This window comes from Biomphalaria glabrata, chromosome 1, assembly GCF_947242115.1.
Source record: "Biomphalaria glabrata chromosome 1, xgBioGlab47.1, whole genome shotgun sequence".
Lineage (NCBI taxonomy): Eukaryota > Metazoa > Mollusca > Gastropoda > Planorbidae > Biomphalaria > Biomphalaria glabrata.
Genome location: NC_074711.1, coordinates 36,987,470 through 37,003,106, shown reverse-complemented (window position 1 = coordinate 37,003,106; position 15,637 = coordinate 36,987,470). Strand labels below are relative to the sequence as shown.

At 38.4% G+C, this 15,637-nt stretch overlaps 1 long non-coding RNA gene across 1 annotated transcript; it reads left to right on the top strand.

The window, feature by feature from the left end:
• Nucleotides 1-5,265: 5,265 nt before the first annotated feature.
• On the top strand, nt 5,266-7,962 carry LOC129927213 (uncharacterized). Its single transcript, XR_008778824.1, has 3 exons — nt 5,266-5,650; nt 6,267-6,343; nt 6,623-7,962. It is a non-coding gene; the product is annotated as an uncharacterized LOC129927213 (long non-coding RNA).
• The last annotated feature ends 7,675 nt before the right edge of the window (nt 7,963-15,637 follow it).

The window sequence follows — 15,637 nt, the reverse complement described above, 5'->3', positions numbered from 1 at the left end:
AAGTTTCATCAATATTGGAGAAATAGTTTTCATTTCTATCGAAGACATACATACATACTTACATACATACCTTACATTCTGCTCTAAATATTAGTATACTAGATATAGCAACACTGTATTAACTTGACAGTAGTCAGAATGTCTAATAACTATAATTTATTGTATGTAATATTGACAAGTCCTCACATAAAGTAACCAAGTATATGAATGATATTGTTGTAACTCTCTAAGGCAGGCACTCAACGAAAGACAGGTCGGCAACAGTAAACGATGTATTGATTTATTATAACTAGTATAAGCATCAACAAATAGTAATAGTTACTAGTTAGACTTGGACGTCTGCTATAAAGTCACAGGGAGTAATAAGTCTAAGTTCTAAGAGTCCTACTTCATACCGTGTGAGTCTCATCGCACTAGGGCACCGTGTTGAGAACTCTATTCTCTGATAACACGGACAAGGAAAGCGGCAGTCCTTCTCAAAGCTTCTCTGTCTCCGTACAGAGCCAGCTCCTCATGCAAACCAGCTTCCGTTTCACTCAAATGGCCTTGTTTAGGGTGTAGTTTTGCGCACTCGTAAAGGATGTGGTTAACTGTTTCGACGTCGTCCTGACAATGCCTGCAGCGTGAGTCGAAGTTTGGCTTAAATTTAGCAAAATAGGCACCGATTGGACAGTGTCCCGTTTGGTACCTAGCGATTGTTACCTGTTCTTCCCTATTTAGCTGCCACCATTCGTCCGATTTTGAGGGCCCTTTTAAGTTTTGCCAGACTTCCCTTCCCGTATTACCGTTTTCCCAGCTTTTGCTCCATTTATTTCTTGCCCATTCGTCCACTATCGTACGCGCCTGCTCAAAAGTCTGTGGCTCGTCCACAGGGTCCAGTTTTGTGCCGAGCTTGGCTAATAAGTCAGCTTTCACATTACCCTCTACATCCACGTGTCCAGGTACGTATTGGAATGTCGTCCGAATTTTGTGTTTTTCTTGGAGGCGTCCCACGCACGCCAGTGTTTTTGCCAGTGGTTCCGGGAGCGTATCTGCAGGGCTGTCAATGGCTTGTAGGCTCGACAGAGAGTCTGTAAACAGTACAATAGGACTGGGTTGTGCTGTTTTCTCGTTAAGTCGTTCTTCAATGTACTCTACTGCATTTTGAATTGCAACCATTTCAGCTACGTAATTGCTCCTGCCAGAACACGCACCTAGAATCTCATCGTTCTCAATCGTGCCAGGGAATTGAACCACCACACCATACCCAGAGGTTTTTTGTCCGAGGTTCTCTCTCGTGGAACCATCTGTGTACACTTTAATGTAATCAGCTGGGTACTGGGCGACAGTTTTCCTGGCAGTGTTTCGTAGGACAGTTTTTGTGCATTTCTTGTTAACTTCTGGGTCAATAAGCGATTTCCTCACCTCTGGGACTCCAGGAGCATTCGCCGGAGAAGAAGCCCCATGCAGAGCGAGAGCTGCTCTGTTCTGGGGTAAATCGACCTCTTTGGACAATTCCCGCACCGAGTGCATGAAAGAGTTCCGCTTCAGCCGATTTCCGCCCTGCCAATTGTCGACCAGACTCCTGACTGGGCAGCCCTCTTCTAGCCGTTTGAATTTTTCATAAGCGATCATAACGGCTCGCTCCCTTCGTAATCTCAGTGGTGGGAGATTTGTCATGACCTCACATGCCGCAGTTGGCGTCGTACGAAATGCACCACAAATGAGTCTAATTGCTTGGTTCTGCACTGAGTCCAGCCCCGCTAGAGACGTTTGTGAGGCATAGACCTGTGCAAGAGACGAGTACTCCATCCTCGACCTTACCGCTCCAATGTAGAGGGCCCGTAACACGTTCGCTTTGGCCCCCCACTTGGTCGTGGCTAACCGCTTGACTACCTTAAGGCTCTCTGACGCTTGTTCTCGCACTGTTCTCACATGGTCGGACAGACCCATTTTTGGGTCCAGGGTGACTCCCAGATATTTCGGCTTGGCTTCCATCTTTAATTCGGTACCATTGATTGAGAGAGAAATCTTTTCTTTATAGATATCTTTGCCAAGAGTGAAAAGGGTCCAGACTGTTTTCGCACAATTAACCTCCATATTCCACAAACGTGTGTAGCAAGAAATCGTGACTAGGTCACGTTGGATTTCCGCAGCTAGAGCGGCTGCGGATCTCCCAGTTTTCCAGATCAGCAAATCGTCCGCAAAAAGTAGTGAGCGACACCCTAGGCGTTTGGTCAAATCGTTGATGAATACCAGAAAAAGTGTGCATGAGAGTGACGAGCCCTGGGGCAACCCCTGTTCGAGTACCTTCTTATTAGACAACTGCTCGCCATAACGTGTTTGAACTAACCTGTTCGTTAGGAAGCTTTTTATCCATCGATACATATTGGAGTTTACCCCGAGGTCCATCAACTTAAGCAACAAACCTTGTCTCCAGACTCTATCGTACGCCTGTTTTAGATCCAGAAAAACCGCGAGTGTCGACTCACCCTTCTTCTCCCTTCCGCCTCTCTGAAAACCGTCTGCCACCTCTTGCATAAAGACTGTAACCTGGTCCATTGCGCTACGCCGCTGTCTGAAACCACCCTGTTCCTGACAAATTAAATTGTGGGACTCTAGGTACCACGTAAGCCGTCGGTTAATGATTCTCTCCGCAATCTTCCCCACACACGATGTGAGGGAAATTGGTCTGTAACTCTCAGGGCTGTTTGCATTTTTGCCCTTTTTAAGGATAGGAACAATGGTAGCCAATCTCCATGCCTTTGGGAAGTCCCCTTGAATCCATGTCCGATTTAGTAAGCCGTGAAGTTTTAGAAGGCCAATCGTTCCAAGATTTTTTAGCATCTCAGCGCTGATGCCATCTGGCCCCACTGCCTTGTGTAGTCTCGCCTTTTTTATCGCGAAAGCCACCTCCATCATGGTAAAGGGCTCTGAGAATGTTTCCGTCCCAGCCTTGCTGTCGACCCACTTGCGTTTTTCATTGGCTCTTCTAACACGGTCAAGGGCCATCGACACGGAAGATTTTTTGTGTGCTTTGGAGACTCCAGCAAAGTGTTTGTTCAAAGCCTCCGCTCTCTTCTTGTCAGTAATAACAGGGCCACTAGGCGTTTGCAGGGGCTCCGCTACCCTCGGTTCCCCCACACCAGCCAAGTTGTTTAGTAACTTCCATGCCTGTCGTCCATCCGCGAGGTCCAGGTTCGCACAAGTCTCCGACCACTTTTTTAACGATTCTTCTGACACCGTATCTCTTACCAATGCCGTGAGTTTATTGTAGGCTCGTCTCGTCTCCTCTGTTTTTTGTCTAGCATGCCGTCTTCGTGCTGCTTTTCGTTGTCGGACAAGACGTGCCAACTTTCGAGACCAAAAGGATCGGTACTTGCGCTTACCACTGGTTCGCGGAATGGCCCTACGAGCCGCAGATAAAAGAGCCTTCACAAAGAGACTGTAAGTTGCGTCAATATTCTCAAAATCAATATCAAGTCCTTCCAGGAGTGTATCTGATGAAATCCTGAAAAGCTCCCAGTCCGCCTTAGCGTACACCCACTTACGTCTAGGGCAGGCTGTTTGTTTTGTCGTTCCGAGATCAATTGAGACCATTAGCGGCAGATGATCCGATCCCAAGTCCCCCAGGACGTCTAGTCGACTCTTAGCAACTATGTCCGCAGACGCCAGGCACAAATCTGGTTTCGATTCCCCTCCATGCCCGGAGTGAATGAATGTGTTTGGAGAATCAACGTCGTTGAGGAGAACCAAATTTGTTCCGTCGCATAAGTCAATTACTTTCTGTCCCGAGAGATCGGTTGTTGTACAACCTATAACCTGGATTTTGGCATTGAAGTCACCCGCCACTATCGTTCTGGTACTGGAGAGGCTTTTGCTATCGAGTGTAAGGACACTTCGCGGTGGATTATAGACATTTAGGCATTCAAATCTCTGTCCATCTTTAAATATTTCGATCAAAAGCGTGTCGGTCTCACCACATCCCCGTGAGGTGGCTCCCTTCACACGAGCAAGCAAAGGGTTCCTGACAAAAGTGACTAACTTCTGACATTTTACACAGGAACAGGTAAAGGCCGTGAAGCCCGAGAGCGAGGGCACACAGCTCCGTTTCCTACCAGCGTTGCCAGCTTCCTGCACCAAGAACGCATCGACCTCGAGTTCCGACAGCAGTCTCTCAATTTCAGGCTTTTTAAGGCGCAATTGCCTATTCGCATTAAATGATATGATTCTGAGTTGCCCAGTACCTTTAACATGTTTGGGCTTAGAGGGACCGTCCCTCTTGCGTTCCTTTTCCGAGCTTTTATTGGTCACATTTGGTGTGGGGGTCACGACTTCCCCGTCCGTGGTTTTTGATGGGTAGCTTGGCTCGACTTGCGTCGAGGGGCGCTGGCCACCCTGCAGCAACCCTTGGTTAGTTTTTGCTGTCAATATCGGTGAGCTTAGTGGGCGGACATCTTGAAGAACAACGACGGTAGCTAACTTATCGGACATCAACCCGTCGTTAGGATTGATAGAACGGGGCCTATCGAGTGAGTAATGCCCATACTCGGGTTTAATAGATAAATTTTGTAAAGCCATGTGAGTGAAATACCCGAGTGCGGGCGAAACTGGTTGCATGTTAGACTGTTGGATTCGATCTCCTCAAGTGGGATCAATGCTACCTACTCAGGAACTCGGGTTCGCTGAGCTAGCTTCCAATGTCACGCTTGCCGCGAATACCTTGTGGTATAATGAGTGGTTGTCTAGACTCGTTGCTTTCACCGCCAGAAAGTTCGCCATCAGTGGGGCGACTAGATGCAATGTCGTACATCCGGAAACGTACCTTCTAGAGCCTACGGCGTTTATGGGCGCGCCTCGCATTCCGGCGCACCCTAATCCAGCTTTTAACCAGGCACCCACACATTGGGTTGGACATCCTGGATTTAACAAGCTCCATCCACTTGGCCTTGAAAACCGTAGACGGAGGGGATCCCCGTTAGCCGCTGTTAGAGGCGTTCACAGCGTTACCAAAGTCCGCCGCGAGGAGGCCAGGATCACCAATAGGACTTTCCTACTTCATACCAGAACACAGAACAGACCACCGACACACTTCCCAGTGTCGCTCCAGGTCTCCCACACAGTTTCCTAGTATCACACAGGACAGCACTGAGCACCAGACTGTTCAAACTCCCATGACTTCTAGCCGGCTCACAACAGTCCTTCCTCCTGTCTCTATATGTCTTTCACTAGTCGTGTTCAGTCGGCGCCTTCGACATAGAAAGCCTTAGCTCTGACCAGGTCGCGGCCTACGTCATCACTGGTCAGAGGCCAAGGATATGCGTCACTGATTGATGCGTGTGTACGTAACCACTCAGTCCACTGTGTTGCTGTGTAGTTTACATAGACAGACAGATTTCTTTTGAAACAAATAGAATCTTCATCTAAATATGATTTAGACTTTTCAATATATTGATAATATTCATCATGGATTAAAACTCTAGATCTACAATGGTGAACAAAGGTCTCGTTTTGTAAAGGATCTAGATCTAGCACTGCTAGTAACTAGCAGATATGCTTTCCGATTACCAAAAGATGATGAATGGTGGCTTAGAAAGAAAAAATGGCCAGCGGTAATACCTTTGGCTTAGAGAAGGATTAGATCTACGTACCATTAAAGGAGTACTCTAAAGTAAGTAAATATTTCTAGATCCAGCATATTAACATTATACATAATTAATTGACTTTTATGCTTTTGATGATTAACATGATAATCATTATATAAAGTCAAAGTGGGTAGATCTAGAAATCTAGGCCTAGCCTAGGCATTGAATACTTGATCTAGGCTAGGACGATGTAGATCTAATTGTAAATCTATTCATTTAATAACGATTCTGTCAATAATTATAGAGTCTAGATCTAGTTTATATACCAATAGCATAATATAGTCCGTATATTATATAGAAGTACAAATAGACAGGTAGTAACTTATAGACTAGATTATAATAGATAGAGATACATATATATATTTTATATAGATATATATATATTATATATATATAACCAGTAGAAGTACAGATCTATAATCTATTGTAGACTATTACTAGTATTCTATAGTTACATAGACTCATTCTATTAGACTGTTAGACAGTTACTATTAGATCTGTCATATTTTATACCTCGGTGTATATACCAAATTATTCTAGTAAATGTTAGATGTTATATATAGGCCTAATATATAATACATTTTATTTTATATTTTATACAGTTTGCATTTCATTTCAAAAAAATTAATTGTAAACTTTCAGATCTGCCATTAACATTTTCAAGACGAAGTATCATGGCCAGTATTGAAGGATTACGTACTATAAAGGAATACTCTAAAGTAAGTAATAATTATTACTAGCATCTAGCATATAATATTAGTATTATAAATAATTTAAAATTTTTATGCTTTTGATGATCAACAAGACTATAAAAAGAGGCTATTGCTAGGAAGTAAATACTACTTTAGGCTAGAACTATGTAAATCTATTAATTTAATAACGATTCTATCAATAGATATTCTAGTAAATGTTTGATATTATTATATTATATACAGTATTTATTTACAGTTTGCATTTCATCTAAAAAATATTAATAGTAAACTTTATTTAACTTTCAGATCTGCCGTTAACATTTTGAAGACGATGAAGTATTGTGGACTAGCTACTACACATGAAAGAGTAGAGAGTGCATTAAAAAAAGTGTTAAGTCTCAGGAAGTCGCAGGATGGCTGCCTGGTCTTGTGGTTTGCGCGCTGGACTGTCGTTTGGATTTATCGATGTCTCTAGTTCAAACCCTGCCCGCTTCCATCCCCTGTTGTCAACTCTGAAGGAACATCCGAAACATGTCAAACATATAAGGATATAATAGTAAAAAAAAACCATATCAGTGATTTCAGTGAATTTCAAGATAGTGTAAGAAATATAAATGTGTCTTCGTTTTGGATGTTCTTTGTCAAGAGGAGTGTATGATTTATGTACATTGTAAAGGTTCTGGTCCAGTTAAGGTAGTATATATATATTCTATTGTTCTAGGTACATCTCTTTGATGTTTTTTTTTAAACAAACAGAAGTATTTGGTAAAGGTGATAAGCTACTTCTTAAAACTGTATCCTACATTTATGAAATTACTAATTTGTTAGAACTCATAGAACAATATTCTACAAAAAATTTTACCAACAATACTAACAGTTTTTAAATGCTATTAAAGAAAACACTAAGTACACAAATACAAAAAATGACAATGAAATAAATATATTAAATTGACTTAAACCAAACAGGACTAAATAAGAAGACCATGTCACTTTTTATGGACTATCTAAATTAAGTATTGTCTACCCACATCCTGCAGACTCCTGCTTATATAAGTTATTGACCATGTACACTACATATATTTAAAGGTTTAAGATCCAGTGGGATAAATCAAAAAGATGAAAATATTTCTTTTATCTTTCCTAATTTTAATGATTCATCAAAACATCATAAAGGTTCTCTGTAAGTCTAACTGTTAGATGTTATATTATGGGTAATTATCTTGTTTTTTGAAGTAACTTGTGTAATCTATAAGATAAGATATGTTGCTGGTTATTGTGTTCATGTGGTTCTAAAGAAATTTAATGACTGCATGACTGGGGATGGGAGCGGCCAGGGTTTGAACTTGGGACCATCAATAAATCTAAGTGACAGTCTGGAGCGCAAGCCGCTCCACCAGGCAGCCATCAATATATATATAATATATAATTAAATAACATTAACATTATATGAGCAAACCGCTTGAACAGGCAGCCATCCATATATTTAAATCAAATTAACATTATATGTAATCATTGTATTTTTAAAATGTGTATTGTAAATTATTGAAATTTTTTTTTCCATATGTTCATTAAGCAATTGCAATAAAAACTTAACTCATTAAAGTGGTATCCTTTGTCTGCAAATAAAATTGCTATATAACACCACACATTTGTTTTCATGTTGTGTTATTTCTGTTGTGATGCTTGTTATCATTAGTGTGTACATTAAGTTGTAAAGCAACTGATCAATTTTATATTCTAATAACATATGTAGGTGTAATACTGTTTATAGAAAAGTCATAACATACATGACTACAAGTTAATGAGTTACAGACTATATCACTTAGCCTAAGCACTAATGCAAACATTCAGCCAGGTGTGCTACAGTTCAGTTTACAACACACTACAGTTTACAACACACACAAAGCAGTCTTCAATCACTTAGTGTGTATATTAAGTAAATACATAAAGTCTAGACCTAGTAATTAGTCTACTTTAATAATACGTCTGTTTATAGTTATGAGGATCTAAGTCTGATCTAGTAGTTAATCTACTTTAATACGTCTGTTTATAGTTATGAGGATCTAATTCTAGACCTAGTAATTTGTCTACTTTAATAATACGTCCGTTTATAGTTATGAGAATCTAAGTCTAGACATAGTAATTTGTCTAGTTTAATAATACGTCTGTTTATAGTTATGAGAATCTAAGTCTAGACCTAGTAATTTGTCTAGTTTAATAATACGTCTGTTTATAGTTATGAGAATCTAAGTCAAGACCTAGTAATTTGTCTACTTTAATAATACGTCTGTTTATAGTTATGAGGACAACAACTACATGTTGGTTGTGTTACATTTTAAAACACTTCGCCTAAGCGCTAATGCTAACACAATCACTTAGTGTGTATATTAAGTAAATACATAAAGTCTAGATCCTGTGATTAGTCTAGTTTAATAATACGTCTGTGTATAGTCATCAGGACAACTACACGTTGGCTGTGTTACAGTTTACAACACTTCGCCTAAGCGCTAACACACAGCCAGGCTCTGGTTACGATCAGAAACAATGGTCGCTGACCTACTACGTCACAAACCAGCCTTACGGCCTGGGGTCACGGAGGTCACGGTTCAGTAGTGCTCAGATGCGCACCATTAGTGTAGCGCGGGAGCGGGGTTACAACATTATATATTAAATATATAGGGTTTGAAGACTAGAGGTTAGTTCGAGGTCATAGTTATTTGTTTTTAGAAGTTTCATATTTGATTCGTTTAGTTTGAATGAAGATACTGGTATCAGTTCTATGAGTTCTAATATTAGAAGTAAAGTAAAGTCCCCCCTTTCAGACCTTGCGATCTATGGGGCAGATGATGTTGATCTTTTTCTGTGGACCACGGTTAACAAGGGTGTAATGTGGCCAGCAAAACGACCAACCACCTTTACTTTTCCGCAACTAATGTCTGGTACCATTTGAGCTGGGTGGACTCAAGAGTCGCCTAAAGAACCCGAAATAAAAAAATCCCGGTCTTCACCAGGATTCGAACATCCGGTTCGGAAGTCAATCGCTTTACCGCTCAGTCCCCTCGCCTCCTAATATTTGAAGAGGAATGTGGGTAAGCTCAGTTCTAACTCGGAGCTCAGGTTTGGTATTATTGTTTCTTCTGTTCAGTTGTGGATAATAATTTATGTTAACATATTCCACATGGTGGCTCTTATATATGCTGTAATGTGAACTGCAGATACACTTTATTATCACTATATATGCTATGTTTCCCTGTGAATGTTGTTATTTTATTATAACTTCTACACATTTACGAGTAGTACGAATAATCGTCAATTACACACCGACACAGATTTATCTATCGCACGCTACTGCAGTGACTTCACAGTTCACAAACATCTTTCCAAAGTCCCTCGGCTTTCATTCAAAGTGTACGTGGCCTGCTCTCTCAGGCTTGGACAAAAGGAGAACGTCCTGACTAACACTCTCTGGGCTCTAATTTGGTGGGAAACGCCCGGCGCCATTATTTCACACCCATCAGCTTCACTTGGTGGCCCTTCCCTCCCGAGTGGCTGGACTCAGAGTCACACCCTAAATCTCCCAAGTCTGATCCCGCTGTTTTTAGTCTTGATCAAATTGACGGACCGAGGCGACAAGCTGATCAGCGATAACGCTAAATGGTCAAAGCGACGAATGCGTTATTGCGAGGAAAAAAAAGGAGAAAGAACAGCCTCAATTGTTATAGCGCTATACAGATTATAAAATGGAAAAGGGGGGGGGGGATACTATTCCACTTTTAGAGTAATGCTCCACAAAGACACACACACACACACACACACAAACAAAAAAAACAAAAAAAAAAAAAAAGAAAATACATACATTCAGGCTATGGTGTGTACCATTTTAATAAATGTTGAATGAGTCAAATGTTGCTGAACTGAGCTTAAATTATGAGTGTATCTGGTTTGAATTTTATTTTGGTTTTCTAAATTTATAATGTTTTGTTTGGTGTAATGCATTATTTGTAAGACTAATTTCCTTATTGATATATAAAGATTATTATTATGTTAGAAACAAACGAGTATTCATTCTCTGGCGCTGCCAGGGTTGAGTTTCGTTAAAGGGGAAAAAAACATCTGGTGATGTGGCAGGTCTTCAGCAGTACCGCCCTCTGAGAGGCAACGAGAATGTTCCTAGGAATGTTAAGGGCCTTGAAGGTATCTGTGTGGTCTTTTGTTATTATCTCCTCGGTTGATCAACTTTTTAACATTACAGATGTACTTTCAGCAATAGGTTTTGTCTATATAACATTTCCGTCATCTCATGGAAAATCTGTATTCAATAAAGACTCGTTGTTAATATCGTCACAAAATGTCAAATATTCTCCTTTTATAGAAACAGTCCTCGCAATATTGTTTTTCTTCTTTACTTCAATCATAGCAACGACTTCCTTGTCAATTGTATTTGTAGCCGGATGCCGTTGTTTTCCAATTGTCCAATACAGATAAAATCTTCATACGTCTTTTAATATTCTAATTTCGGACTTTATTTCAACCTCTAATGAAATTAAGTTATAAATGTCTATACAATTAGTTGAAAATAGTCGACAACAAAAGAATACATGTTTTTTTTTTTGCGCTATTAAGAAACTAAACCGTCTCCATCAGAACCATTCTTTTGAAACTGGCGTACTTTTACTTTTGCTCTGGATAATGTTCTTCAAAAATTATGTGAAATTTGCACTAAACAAAATCCCCTAAAATATTCAAGTATATCATTCGACTGGCACATTGTAACATCTGCTTCATCTTGGCTAGAGCTTCTATAGATGTATATATTAATTGTGAATATTATGTTCCAATATGCATCCACTGTCGTTTATTTTTTTTAATTGTCAGTTTTTCCCAAAGTGCATTTGTTTTACTTGGGTGTCACTCCCCTAACGGGTGTCTCCCGGTGCGGACCGCACCCCCCCCCCCCGCACCCCCTAGTGACGCCACTGTTGGATACTAATAATAATATAGATTGAATATATGTAAAACACTTTCTTATGAAGAAAAAATTTATTTCAAGGACATATATTCCAGCACTTCCGGTATGCTTGCGGAGTAGACTGCAGCAAGGGTTCCTAAAGAAAGAACAGGGTTAATGTCATAATAATTTTGTTTTTCCCTTCCTTTGACAATTTTTGATTTTGTTATTTCACCATTCATTTATCTAATACCAAATTATTTCTTTTCCATATTAACGAGGACAAAAAGTTTTTTTTTATCTCCCATTTTTTGAGGAGAATGATTTTAAAATGGTGTACATGTATATGTATGAAAATTCAACGATGATGAAATAGGAGTTTTAGTTTTTGAGATCTAAACATTACAGACAGACAAACGGACACAAAACCAATAGCGGCTTCTCCTTTCCTTCAGGGTCATTACAACAGAGTTTTACTAGACCAACACATAAAACATGACTCACACATTCACACACAAAGATATAAGCACACACGCACAAACACGCATACACACACACAAAACACACACACTGTGTAGTTATCAGAATCAGTGGCCCTATTAAGTCAACTCGTGACGCATGCCCCACTCCGAGGTAAAACGCTCTCTTAAAAGCTGTCCCCAAATTCGATTTGCCCGGTTTTAACGGCCGGGTAAACCTAAGCCGGAATGTAAAGTGACAGACATTCTTGGCACAACATCACCAATTTAGCCCAGTTGATGTTTAGTTCCGGATGCGGTAAATCTGGTAAAGGCCGGTGTCATGACGCATTATGCTCGCTCAGATTTCTGTCCCCTAAGCCATTTATCTACTCACGCTTGTCTCATGTTGTCTCCCTTTATTTAAAGACAAACATGTTTGGAGATGTCCTTTCAATATTAAACCTAGTCTAAGAAGAAAAAACACAGATAATAATACCATTTAACTTTTAAATAATATAAATCAAACAAAACGTGTTTCTTGTATGATTCTTGATAATAAAATCACAAGATCTATATTACTTACGTATCTCACCAGATTAGCCGCTGACACTTAATTCGGGTATTGATTGGTTACTAAGCTGAGTTCTCTAGAGATCTCTGGGAAATTTTGGTACTTAGTCTGTTGAAGTTATTATATATATATATATATATATATATATATATATATATATAAAGATAAAATAGGTAAGCACAATATATTACAATTTTTTTTTATTTATTAATTTGAAATATTTTTTTAAAATGTATGTAAGTACGTCCAATTCCGAGTATCGAACTCTGTACCTTTCATATTTAAGTCGAAATTGTTTGTGAGCATTGTGGGGATATTAATATGAAGAAAATTAAAGATTATATATACGTACTTTAGTTTAGCTTCTTTCTGACAATGAATTTACAGTTTTTGATTTAGTATTTTGTAAATATTACTAATAAATGTTGAACTTTATCTGAATAAAAAAACATTTAATGTTTATTGAAACATTATTAGTAAAAAGAGTACGTTTAGTTCTTACACTATGTTTGACCTTAATATTCTAAATTTAGTAATACTTTAATAAATTAAAAATAGACGACATCCTTTACAAAAGCTATCTACCTTTGAAGAAATGACCTTTCAGTTTTTTTATTTTCGTAGTACAACGACATAGATGTTTAAATAAGAACATTTTGTATTTTATTTGATAATAAATCTTTTCTTTACAATGAATAGTCCGAATGGTATAATATTACTAAAATGTTTTTTAAACTAATCATTACAAAAATAATAAAAAAAAGTTGTGTACTTATTGTAATAAAATTTACATATTCAAAACGCAGTGCATTACTATAAACCAATATTACTTGTAATATTTTATTTATATAAATTTTAAAAAAAAAATGTGTGGTTAAAATATAGAGTATATATACACCGTCAATACTTGCAAGACCCATGACATGAATTACCTTGAAATGCAGAACTTAATCCAGAGAAATACAAAAAAATGAATTGAAGTATAAGCCTTTCACGGCAGCTCGGAAGGCCATTTGTACATTATATTTTGAATTTCGGAAAACCTATGGCGCCCCTGAGTCCACCAAACTCTAACGGGTAGCCTACCTGACGTTAGCTTAGGTAAGTAAAGGCAGTTGGTCGTTACGCTGCTCGTCAACCATTGAAACAGATGACCTTAACATCATCTGCCCTACAAATCGCAAGGTCTGAATGGGGAATTTTACTTTACTCACAAGGTCAAATACTGCTTTCTCAACAACGTGGAAACCCAATTGGACTGTCTGCATCTTAGAGCTGGCTACACACACAACAGAACATCAAATCCACTTGTTTGAAGGTAATTTAATCTCCTAAAGTTCAGTAAAACAAATGCTGCAAGATTATTTCATATTTTAGCAAACCCACTATGAATTTTGTCTTAAAGTCTGTTTGTTTGTCTGGTAAATAGTTTGTACACGTTATTTCTTCGACACTCAATCTCCGATCAACGTGAAATTTTGCAAATTATTTCCTTTACCTGACAACACAAGAATCAATAAAAAAAATACTATTTGTTAATTAACCTTTGGTAATAAATTAGTTTGTTTGGTATCTCAAACAAGAGAAAGAAATTGTACTTGACTGAAGGAGTAGTATACGCTTTATAGATCTTTCGTCTGAGGCTTAGCGAACACAACCATGAAATAGAAACAATAGATAACTCTACAATCTTCCATGTTCATAGACTCTTAGCTAGTAGAGTGATCACTCCGTTGGCTTGAGAAGCATGAGAAGGCTTAAGGCCACAAGTCTGAATTCAGGACGTTCTCTTTTAAAAGAAAATACATTTAAAAAGTGATCACCCGGATACCCGGTTCTTTCTTCCTCCTCCCCCTATGCAACTGGTCCAGATAAGTAATAGGATCATAGCGTATTAAGAAAGCTAAAAGCATGAAATTGCGCTAAACAAAATCAATTGGTAAAAAAAAAAATATTTCTAATCGCACAGATTTATTATTGTCAGTCTAGATCTATTACAAATGTAATTACATGACTGATCTAAACTAATTGATACACTTAATATTAACTTTGATTTTTTATTTTGCTTGTTAATATTTTTTCTTGCTTATGTGAAGCTTTAAAACGAATCGTGTAATTTAGGTTACTAATGTAAATCAACACCCAAAAATTATTTCTCCTCACCAACATTCTGTAAGTGTCCATATTAATTTCTAAAACTTTAAACTACACAGCATTTTGTTATTTTGTCTACGTAATCAAAAATTTAAGAGCTACACTAGCAGAACTTGACTTCATAAAGACCAAAGCTATTTCATATCCAGGGTCCCTTGTAATTAAAATAAGACATGTTGCGTTTAAATTCTCTTCAAAATGATTGAAAATAGTCCTGGAATCATTTTTTTTTTGGGGGGGGGGCTGAAAAATTTGAGGTCTCTAAGCTATAGCTATAGGTAAATCCAGCACTAGCCCTGGTCGTTATATCAATGATATGGAAGAGGCTTTGGTCAAATGTGTATTTTACTGTGTCTACAAACTTTACGTAAAACAGGGTCTCGTGCTGAATGGAGAGCCCAAATCTATTTGAGAATCATCTCTGTAGCTATTTTGAACCAACGCCCTAGACGTTCGCCGTACAGGACAACAACCACGCCACTTGTTTTGTTTTAAATCTCCGCTACCTTTGTTGAATGAAAATTTTAAAAAATTCGTTCTTGAATAAGCAAATACTAAATCGGTTAAAAAGTTTTCTGTCCACTTGGTAAAATTGTCCATACTACGATCAAGCTATTTTAACTATATCGCATTTCATGAAATATCTTGGCCTGAGTTAACCTTAACCAGTAAACATACAACAAATATCATTCATCACTACAAAAGCATTTCATATTTCTATATTTCTTTTTATATGTAGCTCTCTAGCTATCTATTCAGATAGAGAGAGAGAGAGAGAAACAGACGGGTTGGGAGAGAGAGGAAAAGGAGAGAGAGAAAAGAGAGAGAGAGAAAGAGAAAAGAGAGAGAGAGAGAGAGAAAAGAGAGAGAGAGAGAGAGAAACAGACGGGTTGGGAGAGAGAGGAAAAAGTAGGAGAGAGATTCTTTATTAGAAACGAATGAAATTTGTCTATTTCTGGCTAAATTAATTATAGAATTTAATGAAGGAATGTCTGTAACTTATGAGATTCAAGTTTAGAAGAGTGTAAACGCACAGAAATTGTTGACGTCCATTTTTTTTGCAGTTTCTCATATCGCAGAGACTCGGCCGTTCTCTACTGAAGCGTAAAACTAAGTTGTCCTTCATTATTTGTATCAAGTCATTTAGTCTCTAATTATATTGTTCCGACCAGGACTCTGATTCACAC